Source organism: Tamandua tetradactyla, chromosome 6 (genome assembly GCF_023851605.1).
Source record: "Tamandua tetradactyla isolate mTamTet1 chromosome 6, mTamTet1.pri, whole genome shotgun sequence".
In the NCBI taxonomy this organism is placed as follows: domain Eukaryota; kingdom Metazoa; phylum Chordata; class Mammalia; order Pilosa; family Myrmecophagidae; genus Tamandua; species Tamandua tetradactyla.
In genome coordinates, this window is record NC_135332.1 from 114513358 (window position 1) to 114535300 (window position 21943).

At 39.6% G+C, this 21943-nt stretch overlaps 1 long non-coding RNA gene and 1 pseudogene across 1 annotated transcript; both read right to left on the bottom strand.

Moving 5' to 3' along the window:
- Window positions 1–1536: 1536 nt before the first annotated feature.
- On the bottom strand, window positions 1537–2428 carry LOC143686298 (large ribosomal subunit protein uL6 pseudogene; annotated as a pseudogene).
- Window positions 2429–6748: 4320 nt separating this feature from the next.
- Window positions 6749–21851, bottom strand: LOC143688723 (uncharacterized). The gene is made up of 3 exons (XR_013178247.1): window positions 19115–21851; window positions 9964–9986; window positions 6749–8729 (listed from the first exon to the last, which is right to left on the bottom strand). It is a non-coding gene; the product is annotated as an uncharacterized LOC143688723 (long non-coding RNA).
- Window positions 21852–21943: the final 92 nt, after the last annotated feature.

Here is a 21943-nt window from a genome sequence, read left to right on the forward strand (position 1 = left end):
TATGGCAAGGTAATATTATATGGTATGGATATACCACGTTTTGCTTATCCATTCATCAGTTGATAGACATTTGGGTTGTTCCCAATTTGTGCACAAGTTTTTTTTTTTAACACTTGCTTTCAGTGCATATGGTAACTTTATGTTTAATCATTTGAGGAACTACCAGACTGTTTTCTAAAGAGACTGTACCATTTTACAGTCCTATCAACAGTGTTTGAGGACTCCAGTTTCTCCACATGTTTGTCAACACTTGTTATTTTCTGTTTTTGAATTTTATCCATCCTAGTAGGTGTAAAATGATATCTGGTGATTTTGATTTACAGTTCACTAATGCTAATGATGCTGAGCATCTTTTCATGTACTTACTAGCCAGTTGTGTATCACCTTTAGAGAAATATCTCTTCAAACATTTACCATTTTAAAAATTGGTTTTTTTAAATTACTGAGCTGTAAGTGTTTTTTAAAAATGTATTCTAGATTCAAATCCTTTGTCAAGTCTGTGATTTGCAAATATATTCTGGTTTGTCTTTTTACTTTCTTAATGGTGTCCTGTGACACACAAAAGTTTTAAATTTTGATGAAATCCAATATATTTATTTTCTCTTTTGTCATTTTGCTTTTGGTGCTTTATCTAAGAAATTATTGCCTAATACAAGATCACAAAGGTTTACTCCTGTGTTTTTTTCTAAGAGTTTCATGGTTCTAGCTTTTATATATTTAGGTCTATGATGACTCAACTATATTTTGTACATTTCATTTTTTTAACAAAGTTATTAGATAGGTTCTTTTTAAAAATATTTATTAATTAAAACGAACAAAGACATTAACATATGATCATTCTGTTCTACATATATAATCAGTTATTCACAATATCATCACATAGTTACATATTCATCATTTCTTAGAACATTTGCATCAATTCAGAAAAAGAAATAAAAAAACAGAAAAAGAAATAAAACAAAAACAGAAAAAAAAGATTATACATACCATACCCCTTACCCCTTTCTTTCATTGATCACTAGCATTTCAAACTAAATTTATTTTAACATTTGTTCCCCCTATTATTTATTTTTATTCCATATGTTCTACTCCTACGTTGACAAGGTAGATAAAAGGAGCATCAGACACAAGGTTTTCACAATCACACAGTCACATTGTGACAGCTGTATCATTATTCAATCATCCTCAAGAAACATGGCTACTGGAACACAGCTCTACATTTTCAGGCAGTTCCCTCCAGCCTCTCCATTACATCTTGACTAACAAGGTGATATCTACTTAATGTGTGTACATTTCATTTTTAACAGATATTATCCTGTATTCTAATTGTTTAGCAGTCTGTCTTTCCGTTAGACTTGTGCTCTTTAGGAAGAGAGTGTCTTCTCATTTTTGCATATTCTACTACCTGGCACTATGATGTCAAAAATTTTTTAAAAATAAAAGTCTCAAATCAACAGATGAATTTTACTGCACCTTTAAATTATCACAAAGAGGTCTGGCCTATAGTTGTTTCCAGAGACAGACAACTTTTAGATCTTATTCATCAGCCTGCTAAATTGTTTCTCTTTCAGAGACATAGGCGTCATCCTTAAATTTTCTGATATCCTTATTTTTAATTGTTGTGCCTTGCACAATGTGAATCAAAGCAGCTGAATTTGATACAAGTTCAATGTCATTTCCTTCAAGAATTAACTCATCTTTCTGGGCTTGAGATACTGAACAAGCCATGCCTGGGCCTCGTCCAAACCCTGCATATTTATTTTTCACCCAAGAAATTTCAGATTTCAACAAGAGGCCCACTGTCCTGAATAACAGCACTGATGGGACATGAGCACACACAGACCTTATATTGTGGTGGAAGCCCAGTACAACCCCTTGATGATGTTTTGTACATGACTACAGATCATGTAAACTGTAGCCAGTTCCTTTCTGTTTTCCAACCATTTGTCCACCTGACATCTCTTCTTTTTCATTCCAAGGAGACTGAGTTCTATGTTGATGTGATTCCAGTCCCTCTGTAGAGTTCCTGGGGGGCCCTTCACAACAACTGTGTGTCCCTTCAGTGCGACGTCTACATTTTCTGCAAAGTTGTCACTCTGGTTGCTGACGATGGTCTTCATTGTTGCAGAAGCGACAAAAGCCTGTCAGATTTTTAGTGCTCAATATTTATCGAGTGAATGAAAAGGAAAAAAAGGCTTCACAGAAAATGGAATAAAACCTTCAAGGAGTATACACAAGAAACCATCATAAAAGTGAATTGAAATATGTCAATTCAATTTTACTCATGTAAAGATATTTAAAGAGAACTCTCACAGTGCCAAGCAAGTCCTGAGTACTAGGGATATAGCTGTGATCAAGGAAGACTTAATCCTTGTTCTTGATGCTCACACCTGGAGTGGAAGACAGGCAGTGAACAAATAATTGCAAATATGATAAGTGTTCTGAAGGGGGCGGTTTGGAGTGCAGTCACGTGGAGGTGAATTGTTCCATTAAACTGAATTTTTAAACCAAAGTTGACCTCTTCAAACTTTCAAATTTAATTATTTTTCATTCTTTTATGAGAAATACCACACTGATTTTCTTTTGGTTGCTTGAACATACGTCTAACTCGAGCACAAAGACTGCTCATGGACACTCCCCATCCTGGGCAGAAACAGTGAGTCTTTACACCACTGCTGTGCTCAGTCTGGGAGTGGGGCCTGCTCAGGAAGTGCATGGCTTCAGTGGGAAACTGAGGCAGAGCCTGGAGGCATCCCCAGTTGAAGGCTACAACAAACTGAAATGCTCTGGCAGGACCTAATTCATCTCTCTCTCTTTCTTTTAATTATTATTTGTATTGTGGTAACATATACATAAAAGAAAAAACATGCCATTTTAATCATTCTTAAATGTACATGTGAGAGGTATTAATTACATTTATCATGTAGTGTTACCACCACCATCGCCCATTATTAAAATATTTTCATCACCCAAAACAGAAAGTCTGTACCCATTAAGCAATAACTCCCCTTTACTCCTCCCCACCCTTCCGGTAACTGGTAGTTTACTTTCTGTTTCTATCAATTTGCTTATTCTGGATATTCCATATAAGTGGACTCATAATATTGTATGATATGTATAAACATGCATCATATGATATTATATATACAATTAGATTCCCTCAACCCTGCCACTGTGAATAGCACCTTCATTAAATACCCCTCAGCTAAGACCTTTTGCATGAGCCATCTGTTTCTTGAGAAGTCTCTGACAGATACCAGGGACAGAGAAATAGTGCTAGAGCCTCTGAATTGGAGATACCACGGGATTGAAAAATTGTTGGAGTCGCGAGTCCTCGACTGAAGAGTGAGGAGGCTTGAAATGGAGAGTTCAATGGCCATGCTGTCCTGGGCAAAGAGATAGGTAGGGTTTGATGTTGGACCTGGGTGGCTGAAGTGAGAGGATGGAGGAGGAGCACATTGGAAGGGAGGATTCAAGGCACTAAAGAGACTAGGGGGCTCCACAAATACTTAACATGAGCAATCAAAGAAGCAGCGGTGGAAAGAGAGCCTGTGAGCCAGGCTTTCACATGTTCCATGAATAATCAGGAGTCCCAGGGAGGTTGGTAGGTGATTGCCACAAGTGAGGTGTAGAGTTTGAGAGCATGGGCTTCCAGGAAAACTGGGGTTTTTGAGCTCGGGAGAAAAATTGTCTGCCAGCAACAAGGGCCATGAGATGCTGCATCTCTAGGCTGTGTGGTATCTGGGGTGTGGGAGGAAAAACCCAGGTACTTTTTGAGAAGAGTCTAGGGAAAGTGGGTTCTGATTTTCAGTTAGAGTTGTGTCTAGTTTTCTGTGCAAGAGGGTGAAGCAAACATTCTGAAAGAGGTGAGGCTATAGAGGATTCTGCAGAGGACACACCTAGGCTTCTAGGGGATACAGCAGAAGAGTTTGTGGGCCTGGGAGGGGACTTTTTAGCTTGTAAATAAGGGGCTGAACAGAGCAATTTGGGGAAATGATGATGGGCAACAGTGCAGGTATGACTCTGGAGCTGATTGGGATAGAAAGGGTTCTGAAGCATGGTGGAAGCAGTCCTGGCAGTCTTTTAGGGGAAAATGGCAACCAGTTCTAATCAGAGCTTCTTTTTAAAGACTGGTTTCTTAGATTGATAAAGAGGGATGCCTTCCATTCAATCCAGTGAGGCTAGGGGCATGGTGGTGGGAAAGGAGGCTTTACCATTGAGTCTTCCCTTGAACAGAATATATATATATATATTTGTTCTAGTTTGCTAGCTGCCTGAATGCAATATACCAGAATCAGAATGGCTTTTAAAAAGGGGAGTTTAATAAGTTGCTAGTTTACAGTTCTAAGGCCAAGAAAATGTCCAATTAAAACAAGTCTATAGAAATGTCCAATCAAAGGCATCCAGGGAAAGATACCTTGGTTCAAGAAGGCCGATGATATTCAGGGTTTCTCTCTCATCTGGAAAGGCACATGGCGAACACAGTCACAGTTTCTTTCTCGGCTGGAAGGGCACATGGCGAGGAAGATGTCCATCTGCTACTTTCTCTCCTGGTTTCCTGTTTCATGAAGATCCCTGGGAGGTGTTTTCCTTCTTTATCTCCAAAGGTCACTGGCCTGTGGGCTCTCTGCTTCTCATGGCTATGTCATTCTTCTCTGCTGTCTCTGAATCTCTTTCATTCTCCAAAATGTTTCCTCTTTTATAGGACTCCAGAAACCTATCAAGACCCACCCAAACGGGTAGAGACATGTTGTCACCTAATCCAGTTTAACAACCACTCTTGATTAAATCACATTCCAGGGAGATGATCTGATTACAGTTTCAAACAAATAATATTGAATAGGAATTATTCTGCCTTTATGAAATAGGATTTAGATTAAAACATGGCTTTTCTAGGGGACATATATCCTTCCAAACCAGCACAACATTTAATATTTTTATTGTAAAAACTTAACATGCAAACATATATTCTTGACATAAAACATTCCATATATGCTGTACATTCAATGGCTCACAATAGTATCACATAGTTATATATTCATCACCACGATCATTTTTTGAACATTTGCATCACTCCAGCAAAAAAAAAAAAAATAAAAAGCCCATACATACCATACCCCTCACCTCTCCCTCTCATTGACCACTAGTGTTTTCATCTATCCAATTTATTTTACCCTTTGTCCTCCCTATTATTTATTTATTCATTTTTATCCATATTTTTTTACTTATCTGTCCATACCAGGGATATAAGGAGCATCAGACACAAGGTTCTCACAATCACACACAAGGTTCTCACAATCACACAGTTACACTGTAAATGTTATATCTTTATACGATTGTCTTCAAGAATCTAGGCTACTGGAACACAGCTCAACAGTTTCAGATACTTCCCTCTGGCCACTCCAATACACCATAAACTAAAAAGTGATATCTGTATAATGCAGAAGAGTAATCTCCAGGATAACCTTTTGACTCTGTTTGAAATCTCTCAGCCACTGAAACTTCATTTTGTCTCATTTCTCTCTTCCCCCTTTTGGTCAAGAAGGCTTTCTCAATCTCTTGATGCCAGGTCCTGGCTTATCTCAGGCTTTCTATCCCATGTTGCCAGGTAGATTTACACCCCTGGGAGTCATGTCCCACATATGGGGGAATGCAGTGAGTTCACATGCTGAGTTGGCTTAGAAAGAGAGGCCACATCTGAGCAACAAAAGAGGTTCTCTGACTCAGGCCCAGTTTTTAGTTGGTTTAGCCTGTCCTTTGCAGGAATAAGTTTCACAGGGGCAAACCCCAAGATTGAGGGCTTGGCCTATTGATTTGGTTGTTCCCACTGCTTGCGAGAATATCAGGAATTCTCCAAGTGGGGGAGTTGAATTTTCCCCATTTCCCAAGGGGACTTTGCAAATACTTCTTTATTCACTGTTGAACAGAATATTGCTCCTGAGTGTCTCCAGCTCTGTGCTGGCTACTCTGGATACCAACCATATTCTGGGTAAATGATGTGTTTTCAAATGTAGCTTGGACCCTGAGAGGTTAAAGTTTCCAGGATGCTTAATGATTTAAGACAGGACAAAAGTTAGATTGCTTGGAATTGGGTCTATTCAAGAAAATTTGGGCTGCTGTAATTGTGAGAAATATAAAAAAGAAAATATAAAATAAAATAGCTAAAATATAGAGGAAGCAGGATGTTAACTTTGCCCTGAGAGACTTTTTTTAGTTGGCCACACAAGAATGAAAAAGACCTTTCTGAGCTGATGTGAACGTGTGTGCAAGAAAGCGCCTAAATAAAATGAAACTGTTCGATTTCAACTTCTCTTAGGGATGTAAAGATGAAGAATAGGAAACTAATATTTGTTGCATGCCCATTATGTTCCAGGTATTTTGCTTTTGCATAAGTTATATCATTTAGTCTTCACAGAAACCCTACGCAAATCTATAACTGTTGTCGTTTAAACATAGAGAAACTGAGGCTCAGAGAGGCTAAGTAATTTTTTAATACATTTTTTTAATTTTATTTTTTACTTTTTAATTTTTTAAAAATACTAAAAAACACCAAATAAACACAAACATTCCTATTTTGATCATTCCATTCTACATATATAATCAGTAATTCACAATATCATCACATAGTTGCATATTCATCATCGTGATAATTTCTTAGAACATTTGTATCAATTCAGAAAAAGAAAAAGACAACAGAAAAAAAATAAAACAAAAACAGAAAAAAATTATACATACCATACCCCTTACCCCTCCCTTTCATTGATCACTAGCATTTCAAACTAAATTTATTTAACATTTGTTCCCCCTGTTATTTATTTTTATTCCATATGTTCTACTCATCTGTTGACAAGGTAGATTAGATAAAAGGAGCATCAGACACAAGGTTTTCACAATCACACAGTCACATTGTGAATGCTATATCATTATTCAATCATCTTCAAGAAACAGTACTACTGGAACACAACTCTACATTTTCAGCAGTTCCCTCCAGCCTCTCCATTACATCTTGAATAACAAGGTGATATCTACTTAATGTGTAAGAATAACCTCCAGAATAAACTCTTGACTCTGTTTGGAATCTCTCAGCCATTGAGAGATTTATCTCATTTCACTCTTCCCTCTTTTGGTCGAGAAGGTTTTCTCAATCCCTTGATGCTCAGTCTCAGCTCATTCCAGGGTTTTTCTCAATCCCTTGATGCTGAGTCTCAGCTCATTCTACGATTTCTGTCCCACGTTGCCAGGAAGGTCCATACCCCTGGGAGTCATGTCCAACATAGACAGGGGGAGGATGGTGAGACTGCTCGTCGTGTTGGCTGGAGAGAGGCCACATCTGAGCAAAAAAGAGGCTCTCTTGGGGATGACTCTTAAGCCTAATTTTAAGTAGGCTTGACCTATCCTTTGTGGGGTTGAGTTTCATATGAACAACCCCCAAGCCTGGGGTCTCAGCCTATAGCTTTGGTTGTCCACACTGCGTGTGAGAATATCAAGAATTCAACTTGGGGAGGTTGAATTTTTCCCTGTTCTCACCATTCCCTGAAGGGGACTTTGCAAATACTTTTCCACCCACTGATCAAATCACTATGGGATTCATCGGGGCATCACTCTGGACAAACCAACAAAATCTCATGTCCTACCAAAGTTTCCATGCATTTATGGTGTTCAACCAAACTATCTACATAAGTTATATTAGGAAATGCACTAGTCAAAATATAAATTTTGTACGAAATAAATATTTTTTGCTTTAGTCTCACGCACAAGTTGAAATTTTAAAATATTAATAACCATCTATTTTCAAGGCTAAGTAATTTGCTCAAGGATCACACAGCTAGTGATCTGTTTGTGTGTTAAATAGTCTTCTAGTGGCTCCTCTTACTGAAAGACCCTGAACTTCCAGAGAGCAGTGTTTCTCAATCTTATCTCATTACTACTAATCCATTTAAGAAACTGGTTTTTACCCTGATAGAAACACAAATACCTCCCTTCTCCTTTTTAAAGCAGGCCACTTATCTGTTTACATGTTATATTGTTTACAGTCAGTTTTAAAAATATAAAATTGCACTCATTGTGAGGAGGAAATTGTATTTCTATTAGGAAGCAAAAGCATTCCATTTGCAGGTAGGGAATTATATAATTTTGTTGAGTATAACTTTTACTGCTATGGAAACTATAAAACCAATTACAATGCAGCAGTGTTGTTACTAGCTGAGGCTGGCAGGAGATGGCATGTGACCCTGGTAGGTGGATCTGAGAATTGCGAGGGAACTGGCTGGTCATGGTTTTGAAAACGCTATACCCACCCAGACCACATGTGTGTCCCTTCAGGGGCAATTTTATTATGCTGTGACCCTCTGACCTCTGGTAGTTTCAGGAGCCTAAGGTAGCATTTCTCATCTTGTTTAACTGAAGCAACATCAGGGGCCTGAGATACTTTCAAAGGGAGACCAGTTTCACAGGGCGGTGACTGCAAAGTGAAGCAATAGGGACATCAAGTGTCAGCCATGTTTTGAAGAAGCTTAGCTCTGAATGGAAGGATAGAGCTGGGTATATAGCTAAAGAGGAATTGAGGGAATCAAGGTAGGTTTCTGTTTTTGTTTTTTAAAAAGCATGTTTTGATGAGAGGAAGAGGCTGTAGGGGCTGGGGAGAGAGGGAGAGGTCTGAAGGTTTGGGACCCACCAGAGCACGGAGAGGAGATCAACTTCACAAAGGCAGCTGAGGACCTCTTTTCACACTGCAAGGGAGAAGGAAGGCTGTTCGAGAAGAGGCAGCTACAGAACTGAGCACTCAGAGTGCTGGAACTGCCTCCCTATGGATGATGAAATCAGGAAGGGCGATGCAAGGAAGCTGATGAGCCAAATCCCTGTGTGAGTGAACGAACATGTGCATGTCGGGGCAGGGGACAGCAATAGGGCAGAGGGACAGATGGTCATAGGAACAGATCTTTTACAGGAGTAGGATGGCACTGTAAGAGTTTGGAGAGGGGTGATTGCCAGCTCCACGTCTGGCCTCAAGACCTGTACAAAGTTTGAGAGAAGAACTATTTTCATTTCCAAGAGCTGAAGGGAATAGGTGGTTTAAAGTGAAGGCCTGGATATAGTTAAGGCAACTGGTTAGAGGAAATGTTCCGTGTTGTGGTGGAGGATGTAGGGGGTCTATTTATAATGGAAAGGATCTGTTGAATATACCTTTTTGAATTTGCAAGGGGTATTATTGGCCTAAAACTTCCCAGATTCCAAAGGAAAGTTTCAGGAACCAGGGTGCTTTGTGAATCTTAGGAGCTGGAACCAGAGGCTTGGCCACATCACCATTTTCTCCTTTTCCATCTGTCCCTATTTTTCTCTTTCATTTCAACTTGGCTTTATTTTTTTCCTGCTGTAAATGGACTTTATATGTGGCAGAGAACATGGCCACTTGCAAGTTTTCTAACAACAATCCCAAAGACAGACCCAGACTGGGCTAGCTTGGGTTACCCATTTTGGGGCCACTTATGGTGGCCCATCTTGGTCACATGCTTTTCTCTGTGTTAAGGGAAGTGAATCTATTATTAAAAGGTGTGGAGGAGGGAATGGGACAAATAATAACAGGAACCATGATTGGTGTCTCAGGGAACACAGTGGACAAGCTCTAGAGGTTGAGAAACAGGGGAGGTGGTTGAAACAGGGGAGAAGAATCCAGCAAGCAGCTTGAACATGAGTGAAGGAGAGAGAATGAACAGATGGAGCAGCTTGAATTTGAGGCAATGGTCAAGGACTATGGAATGTGTAGTAGGGTGGATTTCTAAAATAATCCCCACAGTCACAGAAGGAGGAGGAGGGCCCTAGTCTGAATTTGTGCTTGCTTCCAAGAGAAGTCTCATTCACAAAACAGGCAGGGAAATGGTGGTAACTGGTTTGCCGGGAGGAGGGCACGAGCCAGAGAACAGCAGCAGCCTGTGGGGAAGGGCCATAAGGGAATTGAGCACTTACATCTGCCACGACATCTCGTTCACCTGGAGAGAATTAAACATTGAAAGCTGCATTCTGCTCAAAATAGTAAAATAAACAGCCTCTAAAAATAGCAGGACTTATGCCTCAGGGAATTCATAACTGGTTGAACTGAGCAGATTTTTGTAGCCACGAAGAAATGGTATATGGCTCAGTGCCTAGTGGAACTAAGGTCAAGGATACTTTGAAGCTCTGTTTGCGCCAGCCCAGGTGTTCTAAAACAAAGCTGTTAGAAAGACAGCTGTACCTGAAAGAGAACAAATGCTCATCTGATTGTGAAGAAGAAAAGAATTTATTCATCATCTTGCAAGAACGGGTGCTCAACCAAAAAATGATGGCTGGTTCCCCAAGCAATCAAGAGCAGTAGTATTTATTCCCTAAGCCTAGCACCCAGGTCCCTCCCCTGTTTCTCCACCGATTGGTTACTCCGGAGGCTATAGCCTATCTGAGCAGCTTAACTGTTTCACGTTTTCCACTGAGAGTCCCCTCTTTCAATTGCATTTTACATTCTAGCGACCCTGGTCATCATTTGTTTAAACTTGTTTTTATCCATAAAAGGATTTGGTGCCAATTCTAGGCTTGCATCAGAGGCCCTCTCCTTTCCCTGCCTGCAGGACTGGTTTGAGCTGTCTTGCAGCCCTTTTAGTGAGTTCCATTTCTCTCATCCTGCACCATCTTGTGTGAAAGCTAAATTTAATTTTATTCTCACAAAGTGTGCTGGTTTGAGAGGCTATATGTCCCCTAGAAAAGCCATGTTTTAATCTAAATCTCATTTCGTAAAGGCAGAATAATCCCTATTCAATACTATATGTTTGAAACTGTAATCAGATCATCTCCCTGGAGATGTGATTAAATCAAGAGTGTTTGTTAAGCTGTATTAGGTGACAACATGTCTCCACCCATTTGGGTGGGTCTTGATAAGTTTCTGGAGTCCTATAAAAGAGAAAACATTTTGGAGAAAGGAGATTTGGAGAGAGCAGAGAATGTTGCAGCACCACAAAGCAGAGAGCCCACGAGTCAGCGACCTTTGGAGATGAAGGAAAATGTCTCCCAGGAGCTTCGTGAAATAGGAAGCCGGGAGAGAAAGCTACCAGATGATGCCATGTTCACCACGTGCCCTTCCAGATGAGAGAGGAACCCTGACTGTGTTCACCATGTGCCTTCTCACTTGAGAGAGAAACCCTGAACTTCATCGGCCCTCTTGAACCAAGGTATCTTTCCCTGGATGAATGCCTTTGATCGGACATTTCTATAGACTTGTTTTAATTGGGACATTTTCTCAACCTTAGAACTGTAAACTGGCAACTTATTAAATTCCCCTTAAAAGCCATTCTGTTTCTGGTATATTGCATTCTGGCAGCTAGCAAGCTAGAACACAAAGCTTACTGCAGAAATGAAAACAACTAAAATTTATATAATTCTTGGCAGTTCCTCAAGCACTTTTCCTATACATCATTTTATTATTGTTATTATTTTATTGTGAAAAATAACATATATACAAAAAAGCAATTAATTTCAAAGCACACCACAGCAATTAGTTGTACAACAGATTTCACTGTTAGGTATGAGTTACAATTCCACAATTTTAGTTTTTTCTAGCTGCTCCAAATTCTGGAGACTAAAATATCAATATAACGATTCAACAATCATATTCATTTGCACCTTCTCCTCTGATCTTTCTCCCAATTTTAGGGTTATTTGGGCTATGCCCATTCTAACTTTTTCATGTTGGAAGGAGCTGTTGATAATATTTAGGGGAATGGAACTAGTTGATGTTCTGGAGAGCTGGCCTCTGTGGGTTTCAGAACTTATCTGGCCTAGAAACATGTCTGGAAGTTGTAGGTATCTGGAAAGTAATTATAGGGTGTGAAACCTTTGTAGAATCTCAAATAAAGCCCAAGGTGTTCTTGGAGCTCTGTTTGTGCCAGCCCAGGTGTTCTAAAACAAAGCTGTTAGAAAGACAGCTGTACCTGAAAGAGAACAAACGCTCATCTGATTGTGAAGAAGAAAAGAATTTATTCATGCTCTTGCAAGAACGGGTGATCAATCGAAAAATAATGGCTGGTTCCCCAAACAACCAAAAGCAGTAGTATTTATGCATAAGAGTAGCCTCCAGAATAGATTCTCAACTCTATTTGAACTCTCTCAACCACTGTACATTATTAATTTTAATTTCATATCAGCCTCGAACATCATGCTACCCTTTTTTGAAATGAGGAAAGAAAGGCTCAGTTAATTCATTTGCTTCAGGTTTTACAGCTACCTAGATTTTAACTCCCGAGATGAAGAATGTAAATTTTATTGTCTGAAGGTGGGGTGAGATTTTACTAAAGAGTGAATGTGGTATTTAGTGGAGCTTGACTGGCAGTGTCATATCAATCAAAGTGAAATAATCACAAGGGAATATATGAATGCACTCTTTACAACAGCAACAACAAAATAAAAGTACCTGATATGTATCTGGTGAAAGCCCTATGCTAAACACTACAAAATGTCTCATTTACTACAACTGAATTAGGTAGTATTATTTTTCCTTTTCTACAGATGATGGATCGATTGGACAAATATTATTGCACAACTGTTTCCACCATCATCCCCATCACCACTTCCCACAACTACAATGAAGAATGGAATCAGGAATAAGCTGCCTACAGGGAAATCAATTAGTAGTAGTTTAATTCAGGAAATAGGCACTCGGCCAGAGAAGGAAAAAAAGGGATAAATCTTTTAAGAGATTATAAATGACAAATGATAGGTTTTGTCCCTGCGAAGAAAGCCATTTTCATTTCCCAGGCAAATGAGCTCTCCTTCTGAACATCTCTCACACCCAACAGCATTTTCTTTGGTCCCGAAACTGTCTTCAAATCACATCCTCAAATTATAGAACAGATACTGCCCTGCTGGGTGGAGTGGGGCTTTAAAGAAACAGGAGTGACCAAGGAGTACTTCAGCTTGGGACATTGGGGAATGGTGATGCTATTTACCATTGTTGAGTCGGGATAAGGAGATAATCAGGGGTATGAAATTGAGGAGAAAGCTGAAGAGTTTGGTTGTAAATGCCTTCAGTTTATTAACAATGATGTCTGGACTTTGGGAGACAGCCAAATGAAGAGTTCCTGCAGATAGAAGAGACGAAGGCTTGAGGCTTTGGTCAGTGATTCAAGCTCACATATACATTTGGAAATTGTTCAGCAGGGTTGTAATGGTTAATCCCACTAAAATGGACGAACTCTTTGAGGTGGTAAAGAAAAAGAAAGAAAAGCAGTGTATTTTACATATGGGGGTGCCCATAGAGAAGGGACCATAGGGGGACCAGGAGCATAATTATGTATGTGCCATTTTAATAGCAATGTTTTTTTTAAGAGTGCTGTAATCTGGATGATGAAACTTTCAAAAACCCTCAATACAAAATCTGGATGATGAAACCTTTTTTTTTTGCATGGACAGGCACCAGGAATCGAATCCAGGTCTCTGGCATGGCAGGCAAGAACTCTGCCTGCTGAGCCACAGTGGCCCGTCCTGGATGATGAAACTTTTAAAAGCCCACAGTAGTCTTTCACTCATTACTCCTAATAACTGATTTATTTTAGGTTTAAATGCTATTGCAAGAAATGTGTCGGTCCAAAGGATAATGTTATTATAAAGTGTTTCCTCTGACGATGGAATTCATGAAAAGCATATGAAAAGAGCCAAGCAATAAAATTGGGAAAGAAAAGGAGAATAATTATATTAAAGAACTATATTCCAAGAAAAAGTGCTGTAAGACTAGCATCCAGGAAGCCAAGGCAAGAAGTGAACACAGAGAATTAACTAAATATTGTCACATGCAGATTTTTTTGGGGTGAGTACATGGTTTGGGAATCAAATGCAAATCTCTTACATGGAAGGCAAGCATTCTACCATTGAACCACCTGTGCATCTTATTTTTTTTTTTTTGACAATGGTTCATTGTCAGTATCACATGGACCCTCATTCACCTGGAGAGTTCAATGACTAGGCCTTGCATAGGATCTGGGAAGCTGTGTATTAAACTACTTTTTAAATCAAAAGTCCCCAGGTGATTCTGACATTTAGTCAAATTTGAAAAGCACTGGTCTAATAAAAGGAAACATACTTGTTCACAGGGAACTTTTTGCATGGACTTGAAAAATAAAAGTGTTCTTAATAGCATTTTTTTAAAAAGTAGATATTTTATGTCTCATATTGACCATTGATAAAATAAAAACCAATAGCATAATATTAAATTAAAATTTAGTTGAATTATCTGGATTGATTGAAAAACTTATATTCCTTGGCCCTCTTAAGAAATTCTGATTCAGTAAATCTGGGTAGGGCCCAGAAATTTGCATCTGTAATAAGCACTCCTCATCCCCAGGTTATAGTGTTGCAAGTGGTCCAGGACTATGTTTGCACAAAAAGAATAGACTGTTTACAATATTTCTTAGAATTTCAGGTTTAGATATCAAAATCTTGAGCTGCATCGTTTGCAATAGATATTTTCACCATTTTTGAAAACTGAAGCAGAGAGAAGGAAGTGGGAATAATTTCACTCTGCAGAGTAGACTGTGAAGACCTCTATTGTACAAAGCTAGAGGCTGCATCTAGTGGAAAATTTTCTTCAACTCTTGTGTTATGGATTGAATCATGTCTCCCCTGCCCCACACTATCACTACCACCTGCAAAGACATGATTACATCTGCTCTAGTTTGCTAGCTGCTGGGATGCCACACACCAGAGATGGATTGGCTTTCAATAAAGGGATTTATTTAGTTGACATATAGTTCTTCAGAGGAAAGGCAGCTAACTTTCAACTGAGGTTCTTTCTTACATGGGAAGGCACAGGGCGGTCTCTGCTGGCCTTCTCTCCAAGCCTCTGGGTTCCAACAGCTTCCCCCAGGATGATTCCTTTCTGCATCTGCAAAGGATGGGGCTGAGCTGTGAGTGCTGAGATGAGGTATGCTAAGCTGCTTGGGCTGTGCTACGTTGAGCTCTCTCATTTAAACACCAGCCAATTAATCAAACAGCATTCATTGCAGCAGGCATGCCTCCTAGCCGACTGCAGATGTAATCAGTGACAGATGAGGTTCACATGTGATCAGCTCATGTCCACAGCAATATAACTAAGCACCTTCACCTGGCCAAGTTGACAACTGAATCTAACTACACAATGTCCTAACTCCAATTTCTGTAGATGTGAACAGATCTGTAAATGGGACCCATCTGTAAATAGTTATTAGCAAAGGTGAGGCCAAACTAAAGTTGGGTGGGCCTTGATCTGATAAGATCAGTCTTTATAAGCAGAGAAAATTCAGAGACAGGTGCGGGTGGGTGAGAGATGACCAATGACAGAGGCAGAGACTGAGTTATGGATTGTGGCACGCTACTGCCAGAATGCTATGAACTTTCGAGGACGTATAATCATGCCAGCGCTTTGCTTTGGCCTTCTTGCTTCCAAACTGAGACAATAAATTCCTGTTGTTTAAGCCACTTAGTTTGTGGTACTTGGTTATAGCAGTCCTGACAAACTTTGATACTTTGGGAATATATTAAAAGCATAGGTTCTGGGCAGGCAATGGTGGCTCAGGGGCAGAATTCTCACCTGCCATGCTGGAGACCCAGGTAAGATTCCTGGAGCCTGCCGATGTCAAAAAAAAAAAAAAGCATAGGTTCCTTCATATGCCACCAGAACAGGTGACTGTCTGAACCTAAATTCTCTAGGTCCTTCATAGGGGCAGGATTTCTTTTCAGGGAAAGTTTTACATGAGAATTATAATTACTAAGGAATATGAACTTAAATTTTCTTATCTTTAAGTCTATATGTGCATTAAACAAGCATGAATTCTCATTGCTTCCAATTCCTGATAATTTTTACAGGGGAAAATTCTAGGACAAAAGAACTTGCTTCATTAAATTAAAGAGTTGGAACCTACCCATTGTATAATATCAGTATTTTGACATTAAGAGTTTTAAGTTTATGTCAAAGTAATAAATATACCTAATTTAAAAATTAAATGGTACAATAGGAAAAACATTACCCCATTCTCTCCTCACTATCCTATTTCCCCAAAGGCAACAGCTTTCAACTTGTTTGGATATTATTAACCAGGGCTTATACTTTTATTTTTTGGTTTGTCAATTTTAGACTTCATTGACTTTCAGCTATCATAGGTGATGACTTAGCATTCTTAACTGCCCACTTCCTTTTGTCTATTATCTTATTATAACACAATTTTTAGTCAGTGTTTCATTATTGTCTATGTAAAAACTGCAGAAGAAGTTAGTATTTTGTGATTTCCTTTCTTGCAGAATTTTTTTTTGAATCACTATTTGCTTTGTTTTTCCCACCAGCATAGTTTTCTATGAAGCGATTATTGTTTCAGTTGCTCAACTAGAGCTGTTGTTGACCTCAGGCAGATTTTTCCCCAACTGCTCAACATCAGATAGTCTATTCCAGCTCCCAACCCCTACCCTCACTAGAGATCTCTCTCTCTGAAGTTTCTCTTTCTCTTCTTCAAAAACTGTAGCAGGTTTTGGGCATACTTTTTCACTAGAATTTCCCATTGACATTTTCCTGTTAAATTTACTATTTCAATTTTGTGCCTTCTTCTTTCTTGTTTCACTGGAAATCATTCTCTAAGAAAGTTGCATGGCAGATCAACTTTTTGAGTCCTCACATTCATACATGATGGTTAGTCTGCTTGGTTATTGTGCTGGTTTGCAAGGATGTATGGACCCTAGAAAAGCCATGTTTTAATCAAAATCCCATTTTGTAATGGCAGAATAATCCCTATTCAATACTGTATGTTTGAATCTGTAATTAGATAATCTCCCTGGAGATGTGATTTAATCAAGTGTGGTTGTTAAACTAGATCAGGTGACATGTCTTCATTTGGATGAGTCTTGATAAGTTTCTGGAGTCCTATAAAAGAGGAAACATTTTGGAGAATAAAAGCGATTCAGAGAGAGCAGAGCAGAACGATATAGCCATGAGAAACAGAGTCTGCCAGCCAGCGATCTTTGGGGATGAAGAAGGAAAATGCCTCCCAGGGAGCTTCATGAAACAGGAAGCCAGAAGAAGCTAGAAGATGATGCTGTGTTCACCATGTGCCTTTCCAGATGAGAAACTCTGACTGTGTTCGCCATGTGCCCTTCCACTTGAGAGAGAGACCCTGAACTTCATCAGCTTTCTTGAACAAAGATATCTTTTCCTGGATGCCTTTGATTGGACATTTCTATAGACTTGTTTTAATTGGGACATTTTCTCAGCCTTAGAACTGTAAACTAGAAACTTATTAAATTCTCCTTTTTAAAAGCCATTCTGTTTCTGGTATGTTGCATTCAGCAGCTAGCAAACTAGAACAGTTATAAACTTCCAGGATGCAAATCCCCTCAGATTTTTTTTTTTTTTTTTTAAACATGGGCAGGCATCGGGAATCGAACCCGGGTCCTCTGGCATCGCAGGCAAGCACTCCTGCTTGCTGAGCCACCGTGGCCCTCCCCTCAGATTTTTGAGCGTATCATGTTCTGATACCCATTGTTACATTGAAAAAGTCAGTGCCATTTTTATTCATGCTCCCTTCTGAGTGATTCCAAACCTCTCCTTCCCAACACCATGCCCGCAAACCTAATCTTTCAACAGTTTCTCGTTATCCCTGATCTAAAATTTTGTAATAGTGTGACTTGGTGTGTATTGTTTTATCCTTTTTACATTGCTGTGCACTCAGTAGACCCTTTCAATTTAGAAACTCATGTCCTCCAGATTGGGGAAATTTTATTGCGTTTCTTCTCTAAGTTCCTTCTGTTCTGTTTTTCCTGGAACTCCTATTGCTTTGATGCTGAACCTATTACTTTGATGTTTACCTTAAAGTCTTCTATCTTTTCTATTTTCCACCCTTTTTTTTTCTTGCTGGTTGCGTTCTATTTTTGAAAATTTTCTCAATGTTGTTTTCTGATCATTCTATTTATTTTGCTACATATTTTAAATTTCCAAGGTTTTCTCATAGAGCTATTTTTCATAACACCTGATTCTTTGAATTATAATACCTTCCTTTAAGGATATTATGATAATTAAACATTTTTCCCTCTACATGTTTTTTTTTTTTTTCATTTCTCTTGTTTTGATTTTTTTCATTTCTGATCATTTTTTGGATTTGTTTATACTAACACTAGAAAGCTGACTGGAAACTATACAGATTTATGGGTATATGGGAAGACTTGCCAACTGCTAGGGTGATGGGGCCATTCTCTTCAAGAACCCACAAGTAACTGTATGTGGAGTTTTTGCCCCTTCAGGGTTATTTACTTTCTCTAGAGAAAAGTTTTCTAATTTCCAATCTGGCACACATATATTTTGAATATTCTGGGTAAAGGTAAAGCAGGGTCAATGGGAGTCTACTGTATTTTCAATTAATTTTTTTCAGCCTTATAGCTCCCCAATGTAAGAAAATTTGGTTTAGCTTTCACACAAGATGGCACAGAAAAGGGCTGCAGAATAACTCAAACCAGTTTTGCAGGTAGGCAAGGAAAGTGTCTCTGATGAAAGCCTAGAATTGGTGCAAAATCGGTAGAAACAAAGTTTAAATAAGTAATGGCCAGGGTCATTGAAATGTAAAGCCTAATCAAAAGCAGGAACCTTCCATGGGAAATTTCAATTAGTTAGACTATCTGGTTAAACTGTTATTTCTGGAGTATCCAATCAGCAGAGTAACAGGGGAGGGGCCTGTGTGCTAAGCCTAGGATATAAATACCTGTGGTATTCTAATGTTTGGCCCACTGGCCACCATTTTTTGGGTTGGTGCTCGTTCTTGCAAGATCGTGAATAAATTCATTTCTTCTCCACAATCCAGTGAGTGCTTATTCTCTTTCAAGTATGGTGTTCTTTCTAACAATTTGGGGGCTCATCTGGGACCCAAAGCTTCAGAGAGGGACCTTTGGGGAGGAAAAAGGGAAGGCATGCCCCGCTGGTTAAGAGGTCTCAGACCCTGCCATGGAGGCCCATCTCTGGCAGCCAGAAGGACCTGAGACCAGACACTTAAATCCACTGATTGTGAAAAAGAAAAGGAGGAAATCTGCCTCACAGTGACCAGGCAACTCTATGCACAGACCAAGGTAAGAAAAAGCTGTTAAACATTACCTTGGTGGTTGGGATGAATTCTGATGAGCCTGGTGGTAAGCAAGTGTGGGGTTCCAATCCATAGTTTCCTTCTCCCACGAGGGAAAGGGCTGGAGTCAGATGAAGCAAGATGGTGCCGAAACAAAGGAAGCCAGGCAAGACTCGGAAAGAGTAGAGGCAGTTGGCTGGTTGGGGCACAAATGGAGGGGGTACCTATAGAATCCCCCCTCCCTCTGGGAACACTCCCCTGAATTGTCCACAGGGAGAATGTTGGAACATTGGCAGACCAAGGGAGAGAAAAATGTACATTTGGACAAAATAAAGCATTGTACCGCCTGATGTATTCTGGCCAAAATACGGGGCAGATAAAGATTGGTTTTATGTGAGATCTTTAAGGCCTCACTATAAAGGGGATAAAATTGGCTATACCCAAATCTCAGAATTTAAATAAAGTCTTTGAGGGGTCTCAAGGTAAAAATAGCTTAAACTATCCAGCAATTTTTAGTCCTTAAAGGGATTTGAAGAAGTTACTCGGAGTTACTGATATTTTGGTATTTTTCTAGTTTTGTCTCTTTAGTTCAATAGAACTATTTCACAGTGGTATGTGACCACTTGATGCAGAGTCAGGGTTTCTCTATAATAAATCCATGTGCCAAATGCAGGAATTGCAGACTTACTACTAATAAGAATGAAGCAAATGGGTGAATAAAACTATCTTGATGTGGGAGCGTTTTCCTATAGGAGTTCAGTTTGATAAAAGTGTCAGTGCAGGAATTGGACTCCTAGGAGAGTTATGGTGTCTTCTAACAGGACCTGCCACCTACTTCTGAGCAATAATGTTAGCATTATTTGAGGTGGTAGAAAAGATGCCTGCTTTCCCATTTATTTAGGGAAGTAGCTGAGCCAAGGAGAGGTGTGATGATTAAAGAGACACAAGGGATTCTTAGTTAAACTAAAGATGCATCTTTTCCAGCAAAATCTTGTTGGGTTTATTATTATTATTATAATATTATTATTTTAGGAATGAACTTAAACAAAACACTCTTTGCTTACCTGCAAAAGTTGAGGGACCAAATAAGGAAATATTCAGGGATGGACCCTGATAGTCCTGTGGCCCAAGGATATAAAGGAGTCTTGGACTAACATTCAGAAGAAGATGCAGAAAATGAATAGGTAGAAGGATAAACCACTAGGAAAGTTAAGAAAGTCTCAGAGTGTATTTTAGTTGTGATGTTTTGCTGTATTCAACTTCACTGGTGATGGTGGCCTTTAAGACCCAGTTGGGCTCCTTTCTTTGCTTCCACATTTTATTTTAGATGCAGAACCACCTTGGTCCTTCTTTGGTGCAGGCGTGGGGCTTTTGTTTGTTGTTTGTCTGCTCTGAGGTGTTGTATGAGAGGGAGGTGGGAAGCAGGTGAGAGGGGGATGTCAAAACTGCTCGGTCAGGGCTGTAAGAACAATGGCGCTGGAGCATCAGGCCCATACCCAGCCATCGCCCGCAGTTAGGATGCACGCAAAAGGGACAAGAGTGGGATGGGCCACTGCCACCCTGCAGGGCTGCCAGGATCTTCCAACCCTGTAGACGCTATGCCACGATGAGTAGGAAGGCCATTGTGGTGAGTCTTGAAGCCTATGGCGCGGGCCTGGATGGAGCTGCCATAGGTACAGATCTTGGTGGTAATAGCTAATATTTAAACAAGAGCTTTGAAGGCTGAAGTGGAGAAGGGTTCCAGCAGTTGAACATGGGTCAATTGGTCCTGAGAGCATGGGCTTGGCACCGGCCTGCCTCCCTTCTCTAAGGCCCAAACCCCTCCTCCATGCGTGGCTCACCCCCTGGCTCCCAGGACTGCACAGCCACTGGCGTCTCTGCCAGGGATGGGTCAGGGACGAGCTTGGCCAAGGGGCCAGTGCAAATGCTGGCTGGGTGCTCCCCAGGCTGCCGCCAAGTGCTAAAACCCAATTCACTTAGCTGAACGGCTTCCCCTGCCCTGCCATTGGTGATAGTGAGTTATGAGAAAGGAAGAGGAAAGCAGAAATAAGTTAAAATCATGTTGAGCAGGGTCAACCACATGACCAAGAAGGGATTAGAGATAAAGCGGGGAGGAGACAGGCAGAGGTGAGAGAGAAACAGTCTGGGCCAAAGGGAATAACGGAGTAGGAGGGCACAAGAGTTTAGCAGGGTGTTATCACTATGGAAAACCTGGTCAATTCAAAGGGGAATGCCCAAATTTAAAGAAAGAATGTCGGGGGATATCCTTAATAAATTTTAAAAATTAGGGAGGTTAAAGCCTCCTTGTCTCAAGAGCCCACTGCGAGCTTTTGATAAATCTAAAGGTGGGCCCATATCAGGGAAAAATTACATTTTTGGTGGACACTAGGGCTGCTCGATCTTTTGCAACCCATATTGAAAGGGAATTGAATTCTCAGTAGCTCCCTCACAGTTTCAGGGGTAAAAGGGAAAAGATTTAAAGTTCCCATTTTCTTTTTTTTTTTAATTAATTTTTAAATTAAAAAAATATATATAGCAACAAAAAACGCATTCTTAACTTTTGATCATTCTGTTCTACATATATAATCAGTAAATCACAATATCATCATAGTTGCATATTCATCATTATGATCATTTCTTAGAACATTTGCATCAATCCAGAAAAAGAAATAAAAAGACAACAGAAAAAAAATCATACATACCATATCTCTCACCCCTCCCTTTCATTGATCACTAGCATTTCAATCTAAATTTATTTTAACATTTGTTCCCTCTATTATTTATTTTTATTCCATATGCTTTACTCGTCTGTTGATAAGGTAGATAAAAGGAGCATTAGACACAAGTTTTTCACAATCACA